We start from the raw sequence: 13,135 nt of genomic DNA on the forward strand, positions 1-13,135 counted from the left end.
TTTAATTCAATTTCACTTTTTAATGTATAGAAAAAGTTAAAGATTTCAAACTGTTTGGCGTAATATTTGATCTAGTTAAAAGTTTTACCATGTAAGAAGGACTCCATACGAAAATAAATAAATTAGATCGATTCTCATCCTCTGTATTCCTACCCTCAACCGTTTTAAACCATCCTTTTCTCTGAGAAATCACCAACCGGAACTCATTATTTTCATCGATATTTTCAACAACAACAAGAAGTTATTACGAAAAACAAAAATCTCTACTTCTTACTTCTTTTGTTTGTTTAAAAATACGATTTTAGAGTTAACTTCTACTTCAAGTCAAATGGATTGATATTTAACCTTTTTTCCGGAACAATACTATTATGTTTATATTTTTAAACTAAATATTATGTCAAACATGCGATAGCTTTACAAAAAAATACAAAACAATTGACAATACAATAACAGATCAAGGAAGTGCGATATAACAAGGGTTTATTCTTTAATTATTTTATCTCTTTTTCATTATGCTGAAAATTAATCACTAAAATTATTCTTTGAAAAATTCCTTAACGTGATCCTTAGATATGTATCTTAAGAGACGGCAGCCCTAGATTAGCCCTCGTCATAATAAAGCACCTCAAGGTGAACCACGTACTAGAACCCTTCCTCTCCAATCCTTCCTTTCAACCCTAAAGTTTTTTGACATCTAGAACGATCTATAACCCTTTTTATAGAATCTAGTCTCCCGTTTTTTAGGTCGTTTTTCTCGGGTTTTGAACTCAGTCCTAAATTGTACAGTTTACCTCCTTTCACGCCTTTCTGCGCTCATGATAAAGTGTTAAATTACGTAACACATGTTTGGTTAAGTATTTGGCATTTATATTTCATTTGTTTGAAGTGGTTTTTGTTGAACAACCTAGAACATTTCTAAGATTGCACGTGATTATATTTAATTTGAATAGTGTTTTTAAAAGGAAAAACAACAATAAACTATTAACAAGCAGACTATAATGATATATAAATCTAGACCAGGTGTGAAAAATATGCTCAAATACTAGTATGATAATGATTGGTTTTTATGTATTTAACATCGTACTGAACTTGAATTTTAATGGCAACTGTTTATTTAATGAGATTATTTTTACTGATTTCTGTCTTCTTTTAAGCAGGTATTAAAAAAAACAATCATACGATTAAATGTCCATTTTTTTTATAATTAAACAACCAATTTGTTTATCGTGTTTATACAAGATTTCATATTATAAATAACTTAACGTAATTTTATTTAATATAAAAAAAAACGTCATGTCTGTCTAATCAACTATTGTTAATTGACATTCGATTAAATTTTCTGAAACGAATAAAACAGTACTTTCTTCACCCAATATTGAACATTCATATGTCACGTATAAAAAATATCTCGTCTCTATCAAGACAGCTATAACATACATTGATATATAATATCATCCAATTAGATTATATCATATCATCATAAGATGGCGGTAGAGAGATGGCGACCTTGCCAGAAAAAAAAGAGGTGTCGGAAGACCTTAAAAAAGATGGTCTGACGACATAGCCGCTGTGGGGGGTAGAAACTGGCTGCAAACAGCAATCGGCCGAAGTAAATTGAAAGATACGGAAGAAGCCTCTTCCTAGCAGTGGAGAACAGAAGGCTACAGAAGAAGAAAAAGATCATAAGATAGTAATATTTTCCATTTTCAATAACTTCTTCTAACTTTTATCCGCACCCAATGGTGCATAGGGCTCTGGATCGTATTGACGCAGAGTTATGTCGATCTTAACTTACATGAAGGCAATGTGTTCCTGCGCTTCAGTGACCAGTCCAGCGCAATATGAAATAAATATTAGAGTGTTAAATCACCAATAATTATTTTCACCCTTCCCTCCCTGAGAATCGAACCCGGGACCTCCAGGACGGTAGCTAAATAACCTAACTATTACACCACGGAGGCGGATCTTAATAATGTATTTCAATCATTCTGTTCAGTAATGTATTTCAATAATTATTTAAATAAAACGATTGTGTTTTTTGTTAAATTCTTGTAAATTACGTCTTATGATCAATGTATAGAATGTAATAAACATACACACGTTTTGATTTGCATTCCAAAAAAGCCAAGGTGAAACACAGAACCTAAATTTTAACAAACGTGACTGGACGTGAAGAAAAAAAACAACACAGAGACCCAAGATCTATATAAGTCTAAGAGGTTGATTGATTGTATTTTAATTTATCTTTATAATTTATGTACTTCGATTCCGCCAAATTAGCAACATGTGTTATTGCAATAAATATAAAACATTTATGGTTTTTATAATAAAAGTATTTAATATGTTTTTTTTTCATAAGTAAAACAAACCAAAATTCTACATAAATCTCAAAATGAATTCAAACTGAATTCCCACTTTCCAAATTTTCCAAAAGGTTCTCAAACCGTTTTGACTCGACGCCCATTTTTAACGACAATTTTTCTTGACAACAGACAACTGTTTCTCTATTTATGATAATAGTAAATATTTAGCTTATTGATGTGTATTATTTTACATTCACCAAAATATGCATGATACATGCGTATTATACTACACATATTTCACATAGTTTGGAATGAAAGTTTTTTGAAGCGAATTTATAAAGTTATTATATGATATTTCGATAAAAAACTATTTAACCCTACTGTTTTAATGCCAAGTAAAGAATCGCACAATAAAATGCATTTTTTATCACATAAGTATTACTTTGTAAATGCCTCTATTTCTCATTCTATTGTGACACGTGTTTCGATGTATTCCGCATCATTTTCAAGCACCGTAATATGATATTTGAAAATGATGCGGAATGCAACGAAACACGTGTCTTAATACGTTTGAAGAAATAGTGATATATACCAAGGAAAACTTAAATTAAAAATAGAGTAATAATACCACAAAGTGACTGTTGAATCAATTAATCGATTAGCTTTGATATTTATTTATTTAGAAATGTTTTAACCGATTTTTGAAATTATATTAAGTAAACATGTTCGGTTAATTAACGAACGGAGAGTTTTAGTAATCATTTTGATTTCTAAACGCAATTTAATAAATTGCTGTTCAAATCAAAACCACGACAAAATTAATAAGCACCAGTATTCATGCCGCAATTCCAATACATTATACATATCCATGAAAACCGACAAGAATCGCGCAATTCTCAATTAATTGCACAGCTGCACCCAATAATTTCATTATAATATTCACTGCATTCCTATAAAACACCTACTTCCTTTCCGTTTTGTGCAACCAAAGAGTTATTTCATAGTAAACTAAAAATAAATAATAATTGTCTTTTCAATTTTCAAATGATATTTCATTACTATCTCTGTCCGGCCACGCTTTGCTGTGGCTCAGTCTGGTTTTGTGAAGAGAAGAAGAAAAAAAAGAGATGGCTCATATTTCTAATACCTACCTTTAATTTCACAATTCTTGTGTGTAGCACATGTCATACCACACTGAAGATTTAAAATTTTGAACACATTTACATTTCGATTTTTATTTATATAGATTAAAGACAATTTGGGCTTTATTTACTAAATTCTTTTATTAGGATTTTTGTGATTACGTTTTTTTTAATGCCTGCGAAACGTTGGTGATAGAATTTGATAATTGTGTACATACACATAGTTTAGACCTTTACAAAAAGATTCGTACATAATATTCCATAAAAAACATTAAATAATTCCTTTTTTTCTGACTTTGAAATTAGACCGAGGCAGAAGATAAAAATACACTTCCCTTCCTTGAGCATCAATCGACCGAATGGGTAGAAATACCTTCCCCGTCCTTAGTGTGTAAACAAAAATTAGAAATTTTATATTATGCGTATAAATGCATTCTAAGGATTTTAAAATCATTTTAGCAAAACGATATTTGAATTAAAGCTTTCTGAATCACTTCGTACCTTCGCTATTAGATAAATCTGTGATTTATATACTTTTATAAATGTATAATATGTATATATATATATATATTTATAAATATATATATATATATATATATATATATATATATATATATATATATATATATATATATATATATATATATATATATATATATATATATATATATATATATATATATATATACATTGTAATAAATAACATTATTACATATATTCTCTTTTCGGATATAATGAAGAAACGAGTATACAAAACAAGTAGGGAGCGAGGATACTTCTTGTCAAAACGCCTGACGTATTTATATTTATGATTTAAATTAGATTGATCACCAATACGCTAAAGCCTTTTTGCTCATTCTCTAACAAATATTTACGATTCCCAAATAGCATAAGGTCTTGAATATACGTGTCCTTGAGTTGGAGAGGAATGCTGCTCCATAACAATGGCAGGCAAAAAATAATAGTAAACATTTATGACTGGTTCGTGATTTTGGCCACTGAATAAAATTACACATTGAATAATTCCGTGAATCACTCTTTCGGTTCTTACCAGGAACTAACTCAATCAGATCTGAGGCGTATATAGTTGTGTTGCAAAACAATTTCGAATTCAGCGATAATGTTCAGTTACGAAATTTCGGAATAATACATAATACGTACGTTTTTGTTATAAACTAATTGTTTCTGCCTGGCCGTTTCTTCTGATTTATTTATTATAAGAAAAAAACATGGAAAGCATTTACTGCATCTGATAGAGTTATTTTTTTTACATCGTATGAAATTCCATTGTGAACATTTACAAAACTTTCTCATATTTTATCAAGCGTAGATATGTTCTAAATTCAGTGCGTCGTTGTCACTTCACCGAGTCATTTGACTATTGCAATGGAAGTAATATATAATAATATACACAACATTTTGAGTGTGTCCAAACAGAGTTATTTTAACATTTTCTTGACATCTCGACAAAGATATAAAAGAATATGGAAGTATGGGTATTAACAAGGGATATGATCTGCCATAAGATGGTTAGGTGATCACTATACACACGTACAATATTCAACATTCTATTCATGATTGACAACCACTCTTTTAAATTTTTTGGCACTCCTAGATATATGAATAATCTCATTGCACAGTACATATGAGTTCACAACACCCAAATTTGTTGGATGGAAAATGCTTTTATTTAACAGAGACCCTTATGTATAACCCTTTCGTTTTAATTCAAACTCCTGCTTCTCTAAATTATGCAAAGGTCATTTTATTAAAAAAAATTAAACCTAGTAATACCCTCTTTTCGCATATAACAAAAATTCAGTTTGCGACACTAACCACGGGACCACAACCCGACACTAATTGACGGAATAAACGTTTAAATGACGCACGTGAAGGAACTTGGGGAACATAACTGCTATATCGCGAATGAGAAGCGAACAAAGTAGATGGAAATTTCATTGAAACGTATGTACATACATATGTTTCAATTTAATATATAAAATACGTGCATCATTATTGTCATTATGTAAATAAATAAATGTAAATCGATTGATATGTTGTATTTTATAACACAAGTTAAACTATATTGCGTTACGTGATTTTTATAGCTGCTGTATAATTGTCATTAACCCCTTTGCTTGCTATTGGTATCATATAAAATTATGTTTTATTTTAACTTTGTTACTTCCGTCATAAGGAAACGTTAGGCATCTATACGCTACATCAATTTTTACTTATATTTCACTTTCATGGTTACATACTTTATTCATTAATTTATATATATCGTCCTCAAACAAGAGAAAATGACCAAGTGCCTTTTTTCCAAAAACGTGACTATTGACTATTTGACATCTTACTAGCTTAATGTTAGCCTGGAAAAAGTTCCAAGGCAGATTTAAACTTAAAAGTATAATATATTGACTTATTAAACTACGATATTGGAAATATATATATTTTTTAATCACATACAGATATTGACTGCTCGTAATATACAATATACTTAGTTTATGGATATATTTAATACAATACTAATTAAGTATGAATTCAAATTTAAATCATTTTCAATCAGAACGACATGTAGAAAAATAATATAAACGGTAAAAAATAATAAATATTAAGGAAAAGGTGTAAAATAAGAATCACCCGAATAATAACCAATGTTTAAATATTCTGAGGTAAAAGACAAAACATAGATAATAATGTTATGAAATACGCCATTTATTATCTTGTAATATACAAATACCTGTACGTTATATTAAACATAAAAAAATTAAGAATACTTAAGATTTGAAAAAAATTAACAATATTCATTGAACTTTAAAAACGTTAACTTGATTAATATTACTGCATATACTTTATATTGTTGTCTTTCACGGTACAGATATTAGAAAATTCTCAACTAAAAACTGTGATGGTTAAAAAAATGTAGATGGCGTACTTTTAATAAATAAACTTATGTTATATTCAAATGTAAATGATTTTGATATAAGAAGAAAATTTATATATATTTTTTATTAATACAGACAAAAAATATTGTTTTCCATCTATTTGTTGACGATATGGCCTTAGGTATGTATGTAAGTAAGTTTATTGGTAATCATTATATTGTAATACAGATTTACTTGTTTTTGGTGAATACAATATTTATTTTTTTAAATCTATGAAACGTTGGTTTATTCAAAATAATGCTTTTTTTAACAAAATTTTATATTTAACACACTTCACACGCTTCCAATGGCTATTTTTGTTCATATTTTTGAACAATAAAAAAAAATCTGATCTATCTTATTCAAATGAGTGAAAAAAATTATCTTTTTAATTTACCTATGAATGGGTTAGAGGTTATTAAAATCTAAAATAATTACCGAATTGCGGTTATCGATTTCTGTGAGTATAATATAACCGCATATTACTGAAAATATTATATTTGTACAGTTACGTACATTTAATTGTGATTCCTAATGTGAAAATTGTGCACAAAACACACATGTTGTGCAACACTTGCAATCATTCGGTAACCGATCAATACTTTCCTTATTTTATGTGTGTAATTATTTACATATTTGGGATACGTGGATTACAAACCTGTGATCAAAAATAATAAACATCATTATATTATTACGTCTTACTTCAAAAATTCCAAAATAGATTATTTTTCATTTTTACATTTGCCATACTCTTTAAATACAGGTAAAGACAAAACACGATACGTATATTACAGTAAAACCTCGATATAACGGACAAATTGGAGGAGGGGGTGCCCGCTTAAGCCGAAAGTCTGTTTTTTAAAAATAGGTTTAAAATAAATAAATAAATATTGGTTGCTGTATTTAGATATAAATAAACAATACAAAACACAAACGAAATTCTATTTATTGTCTTCGGACTCTCGTTAGCATGGGACGTTTCTGTTTGATATCGACGCACCAGCGTAATTCTAATTTGAAAAAAGAATCAAGTTTTGTTTGCACTTTTAAAGTTTGCTATGTTTTTTATAATCAACTCTCTAAAATTACAAAAATGCGTTTAATATAGTTGAATTTCGTTATCTGATGAATAGTCAAATAATATTATTACATCGTCAAGATATGATCTTACAACTGATAACTTCATCTTTTGCAGTTATGTTTTTTCTTCTTTGCTATCTTCACTTTCATCTTCATTTTGTAGGTTCATAACTTCACCTGCTATTTCACTTTCTGTCATGATATTATACCCAGAGTTACTTTCATTTCCTTGGATTTTTTGTCCGTTGTATCCAGAAGTTCGTTTAAATACAGGTCCATTATATCGAGGTTTCACTGTATGTGTATGACTTGACTTGAAACTGTTTCACTGTATGACTTGAAACAAATTCATATTACAGGTATCAAATATCTTATTATTTGTTTATAAAAACGTCTATTTTTATCAATTATTTTTTCAATTATTGGGAGTGGCATGCCCGTACTCGTGTATCTATCGTTAACTATTGTAAAGCACAAATTAGTTTTTTGTATCGACTTCTGCACAGTAATGCAGAATATACATAACTAGGAGAAACAATCGTCACATTGATTTTTAGTTACAACATTTTGAGTGTGTCCAAATACTTAAATACTTACTTTTATAGCCCCGCAAATGCCCAGACTTCCATATTCTTCTTCATCTTTGATGAGATGTCAAAAAATAATTTGATTTTTAGTTTTTTTTTAACAATAAAATACAACATAGTATACTAAAAAAAAACAGTGTTTGATTTAACATTTAATACATTAATTACTCATACTCACTGCCTCAAATTGCATAGTCACGAAATGCAGATAAGGTATTAAAATAGCACTTTTTCAAAGTAATGCACCATTATTATGAATGTAAAACTTTTAAAGGCTCTTTTAAAGTAAAAAGTTCGACCCTTCCCTATCCCAACGTGGAAATCAGAGGCAGAAGGAAAACTTATCCCTTATAAATGCGTATCAAAGAAGTAAAGGATTATGCAACTCTTATACAATTGTATTTAAATATTACCAAAAGAATCGTAAAATTAGAATTATCTTGTAGCGACCCGATGAAAAATATTTCAGCAATGCACTAGCAATTGCTGACATATTCTTCGTCCTATTCTGATTTGACAGTACCTACTAATCACCCTCTATTTATTTTCCTGTACGACAGTCATGTCTTAACGAATTATTTTTCTGCTTGAAGTGATTAGCGCGTTTAGCTACTGGGGGTCCAGGTTTCAAATCCCAATGGGATAAAAAATTTAATGTGTTTTTTCCCCCTTATATTTGTTTGGGACTGGTACGTGAAGTGCAAGACTTACACAGGACCAACCTGCCGATGTTGAACAATATCCGCTACCGCTATGTTGAACAATATCTCATTGGATATTGATCTGTTCCATGTGTCTGAAGGAGGAGGGATTCTTCTATACCTTTAGCAAAAGTATTATTGCTTATTTTCGATTTTTGTTCAACGATACGCTTTAAATTTTAAGTTTGGAATGTGTAAGTTAATTATAAATACATAAATTGAATGATGTGGTGACAGAGTGGTGTGGCGTTCGATTCTCTCTGCCTACCCCTGCGGGGAAGCGGCGTGATGATTAGTTAGTTAGTTAATTAGTTAAATTGAATTGAAATTAAAATTGAATCACCTTGCTTTCGCGATATTAATGATCTAGACAATACGGTGTCGAGGAAATTCAGTACCCTTTCCACCATTGGGTGCGGATACAAGTCAGACTTACCAGATACGGTTTATTTATTTCTCAAAATTTATTTTATTATTTTATTCGGTCGATTATTTCTATTACTCTACAATGTTTTGGCTACTTTATTAGGTATTGATGGCGACCTCTAAAAACGCCACATAAAGACGCGGCTATTTCATCAGTCCTTCATTCCTTTGCCGACTGAATTATTTTATCTTCGGATCGCTGTAAAACTTTCGGGGAAGATCTTTTAACATCCTCGATATTTCCAAATTTATCGCCAGTGATAAAATGCTGACTGAGTTGATTCCGCGCAAACTCGGCGACATTCCGGGCGGTTATGTTTCATTACGTCAGTAAAAATCGAATAAGGACTTTTGCAGCTTATAAATATTTTTACAATCGCAGAGTGCAAATTTTAATGCTCGAACGACAACTAAAAATACTCAAATGTATTCATATATATTAGCCAAAAGAATTTAGCGAAAATGTGTGCTATTAGATGCCAAACATAATATTTGAAAAAAATATTAAAACAATTTGATATTTGATAAAATTGTAAATGGTGTGTTTCATATGGTTTAGGCATGTACTCGTAAATGAAATGAGTCAAAAGTCACGTAAATCGAAAGAAAAGGCGAATGTGGTTGGTAATAGAAGCAGAGGTAGACCGAGTAAAACTTAGCATGATCAAGTATTTCAAATATTGAAAGTGGTCAGGTCAGGAGTCGGAATAATCAGCGTGTAAAATGTATGATTGTGGAAGAAGCGAAGATTGTGTGCAATGATACATTGGTGTTGCGTTCTATTATTTCTGCTTTAAATGGCATTACGGTTAGTTAGTTATAAGTGATTACCGTAAATGCCCAGATTTCCATATTCTTCTTCATCTATGTTGAGATGTCAAAAAATAATATGATAAATAACTCCTTTATTTGGAGAGAATCCAGATTTGTAAACAAGTATTTGGACACACTCAAAATGTTGTTAGACAATTTAGATATTGAAAAGTTTTGCGTAATAAAGCTTAATTGAAAAAAAACCTCGGGTTATATGTTATCTACATGTATATAAAACTTTCAACCACAACTAACCGTTTTCTATTTTCTTAAATTCAGAAAAAAATATCTTCGTTTATTCTCCAATATCGTGTATTTTCCAGGTTGTGTTTTCCAATTTCGATGAATATCAAAGCAGCTTCACCTTTTGGATTGACTTATCTCAATCGAAAATGAAATATTAACATTACACATGAATATGTTAAGCTCTGAAATACCCCTCCTGGCTGCCAGGGGTCTCAAAAGGTAACTCTTCCTGTTTTTATGGACTCCTCGTTTCTTTATTTACTTTATTTTTCTTTAGTAAGCTTATATTACATTTATTACAAACTATTTTTTATGTTTTATTTACATCAAATATATATTTACATCTTCGTGTAGTAAACAAAACATTAATTTTTAAATTCTTTCAGACTCTTTTTATTCCTCATACATTCAAGCATCTCATCATACATTTTCAAACCCATATTTATACATGCGACTGTGTTTTTTTTTAAATGGCAGTCTTATTTATCCTTATTTCTAGTACCTACTATGTTTTGGAAAAATTTTGTTTAAATCTATTTCATCCTTAAAAGATTTGGCTAATTTATCGTTAAAAAATATATCTATAAAGATAAGCATACTATGTTTTAGTCTCTTTTTTTTATAGGTAATGTTGAGTTCTTCTCTCATTTTTTCTACATTTTTATATCTATTTTTTTAAACCAATCAACGGGTAATTAATAACCCTAAAATAATGTATATTCATGATTGAAAATTGTGAATGTATAAATTTGAAATACAAAATGAAACACTTTTGAGTTTATGAATGTAAACACTAGTTTCGAGAACTAGAGATGTTTTCATTAACAGGTCAGAATACAAAGTTACTGAGAATCAAGGTCTTGATGTCATATGTATGTGAAAAGAAAAAGTCGTATAAATCAGAAACAAAAAAATAAAAAGCTTTGAGTTTCATTCTAAGATCTAAACAAGACTTCGAGTCAGTTATTGCAATAAAACTTTTTCAAGTTATATATCCTTAGATCGAATTCAGTTAGAGTAAAACTCAAGTACATGATTCTTATTTTACAAAGTCCATATTGTAAGCGTTGAAAGGATTCAATAAAAATTATTGAAATTTATAAATATCAAATAAATTTTCCTCTGAAACTAATCAACTTTTCATCTTTACTAAATTTAAAGTAAATTTGTTTAAAGGATAATTTTAGGTCCGAATACACCCCAAAAAGTTTTATTTTGCATAGATCTTTTCAAATAAAATAAATCTTTAATTTTTTTATATTTTACCAGATAATATTGTTGAACTTAGAAACTGTTTTTTTAACAACGTGAATTTTTTTAACATCTAAATATTTGTACAATTTTATTATTTCATAATTTACTACATTTGTACTTTTTTCCATAACTTTCACTTTTTTTCTTTACTTTTATGAATTATGACTAAAAATTACTCGTGTTGTATACAAATAATTAGAAATCGAGTTCTGACCTTAGTTATTGACGCTGAATCGAATCGAAATTTAACGTACCATATATTATAAGATCACAAATATATACTTTTTAAAGGGAATACAAGTAATGTAATGTATAAAGTACACGTATTGAAAACCACACTATTAGTACCATCTAGCGATCGATTGAAATACTAAATAGTATTTTCAAGAAGAATTCTTTGCATTATCATTTTACTATCGTTATATCATATTCTTTCACAGTATTTCCAATATTATGTGATATCTAATAATAAAATTGATTCAAATTAATTTACGGTATTAGAAAGATTATTCAGATACACACTACATGCCCGTTAAGATGCTTGTTTAACTTCTGTAGTTTGTAGTTAATTGTGTTTGGTTAGCTCGATCCGATTGTGCATGACGTGACGTCATTTCAACAAAAACGGAATTCCAAATAGATTTGTATTTTACCACATATTGAGTTTTATTTCATTTTACACGACTAGTTTCGCAAACTACAGATGTTCTCATCGATAAGTGAATATAAAACCACTGGTAATGAACTCAATAAGTGGTATAAAACAATGTCATTCCACAAAGTTAATGCCAAATTAATAAATAATACCATATAGACTTCGCAACCAGCGATTCACATGTTAATAAACACGTTGAGATTTATTCATTTTACAAAATTCGCCTCAATACTCAAAGACAAAAATGGACAATTAAATATACTCAATCCCTTTGAACAAGTACCCGGACTGATTTACCTTGTCTTTATGTAAATATCGATCAAGATAACAGTGCTTCAATACGACAGAGTGACCTGTGCGCCAATTTGCCGACTGAAAAATTGCTGGATCACTCTCTTGAGACTCAAATCAGCAAAACAAGTACTGTTAACCCGCCTATAACGTTCCCCCCGATAACGCGGTACCTATCTCAACGTTAAAGGGGGGTTTACTGTACATGTTTTTTATCAGTTTAATAAAATAAAGAGCATTCACAAGAATTTGACAGTCTGCGCTGCCCGTCAATTAGTATATGCATTTGTAGTATCTAGAGTCGATTATATTATAGTAACAGTATCTAAATACGGGACTACCAAACAATAAAATGACTCGACTGCAATCAGTGTTAAACGCTGCAGCGAGACTGGTTTTTGGAAATTCTGAATTCAGTCAAATCACTCCACCAATTCAAGAACTGCACTGGTTACGCTTTCCCGGTAGAGTATAAGCTCTGTCTACCCATCTATAAATCAATGTATATTCAGGCTCCAGAGTACGTAAAGAGATATGCATTCCAGACGAATTGGTTGACAGAAGCTCCACACTTCGATCAGCTACACCTTATCAGCTCACAACCACCGCACTAAACTTGGCGACAGTGCCTTTGCTGTTGCGAGACCGATGGCATTTAATGCTCTTCCATAAGCAGTTACAAACAGTGAGAGTGAGATAATCTTTAAAAA

Source organism: Brachycentrus maculatus, unplaced genomic scaffold, assembly GCF_059751285.1.
Source record: "Brachycentrus maculatus isolate JH-2025_06_01 unplaced genomic scaffold, ASM5975128v1 h1tg000269l, whole genome shotgun sequence".
NCBI classification, from domain to species: Eukaryota; Metazoa; Arthropoda; class Insecta; order Trichoptera; family Brachycentridae; genus Brachycentrus; species Brachycentrus maculatus.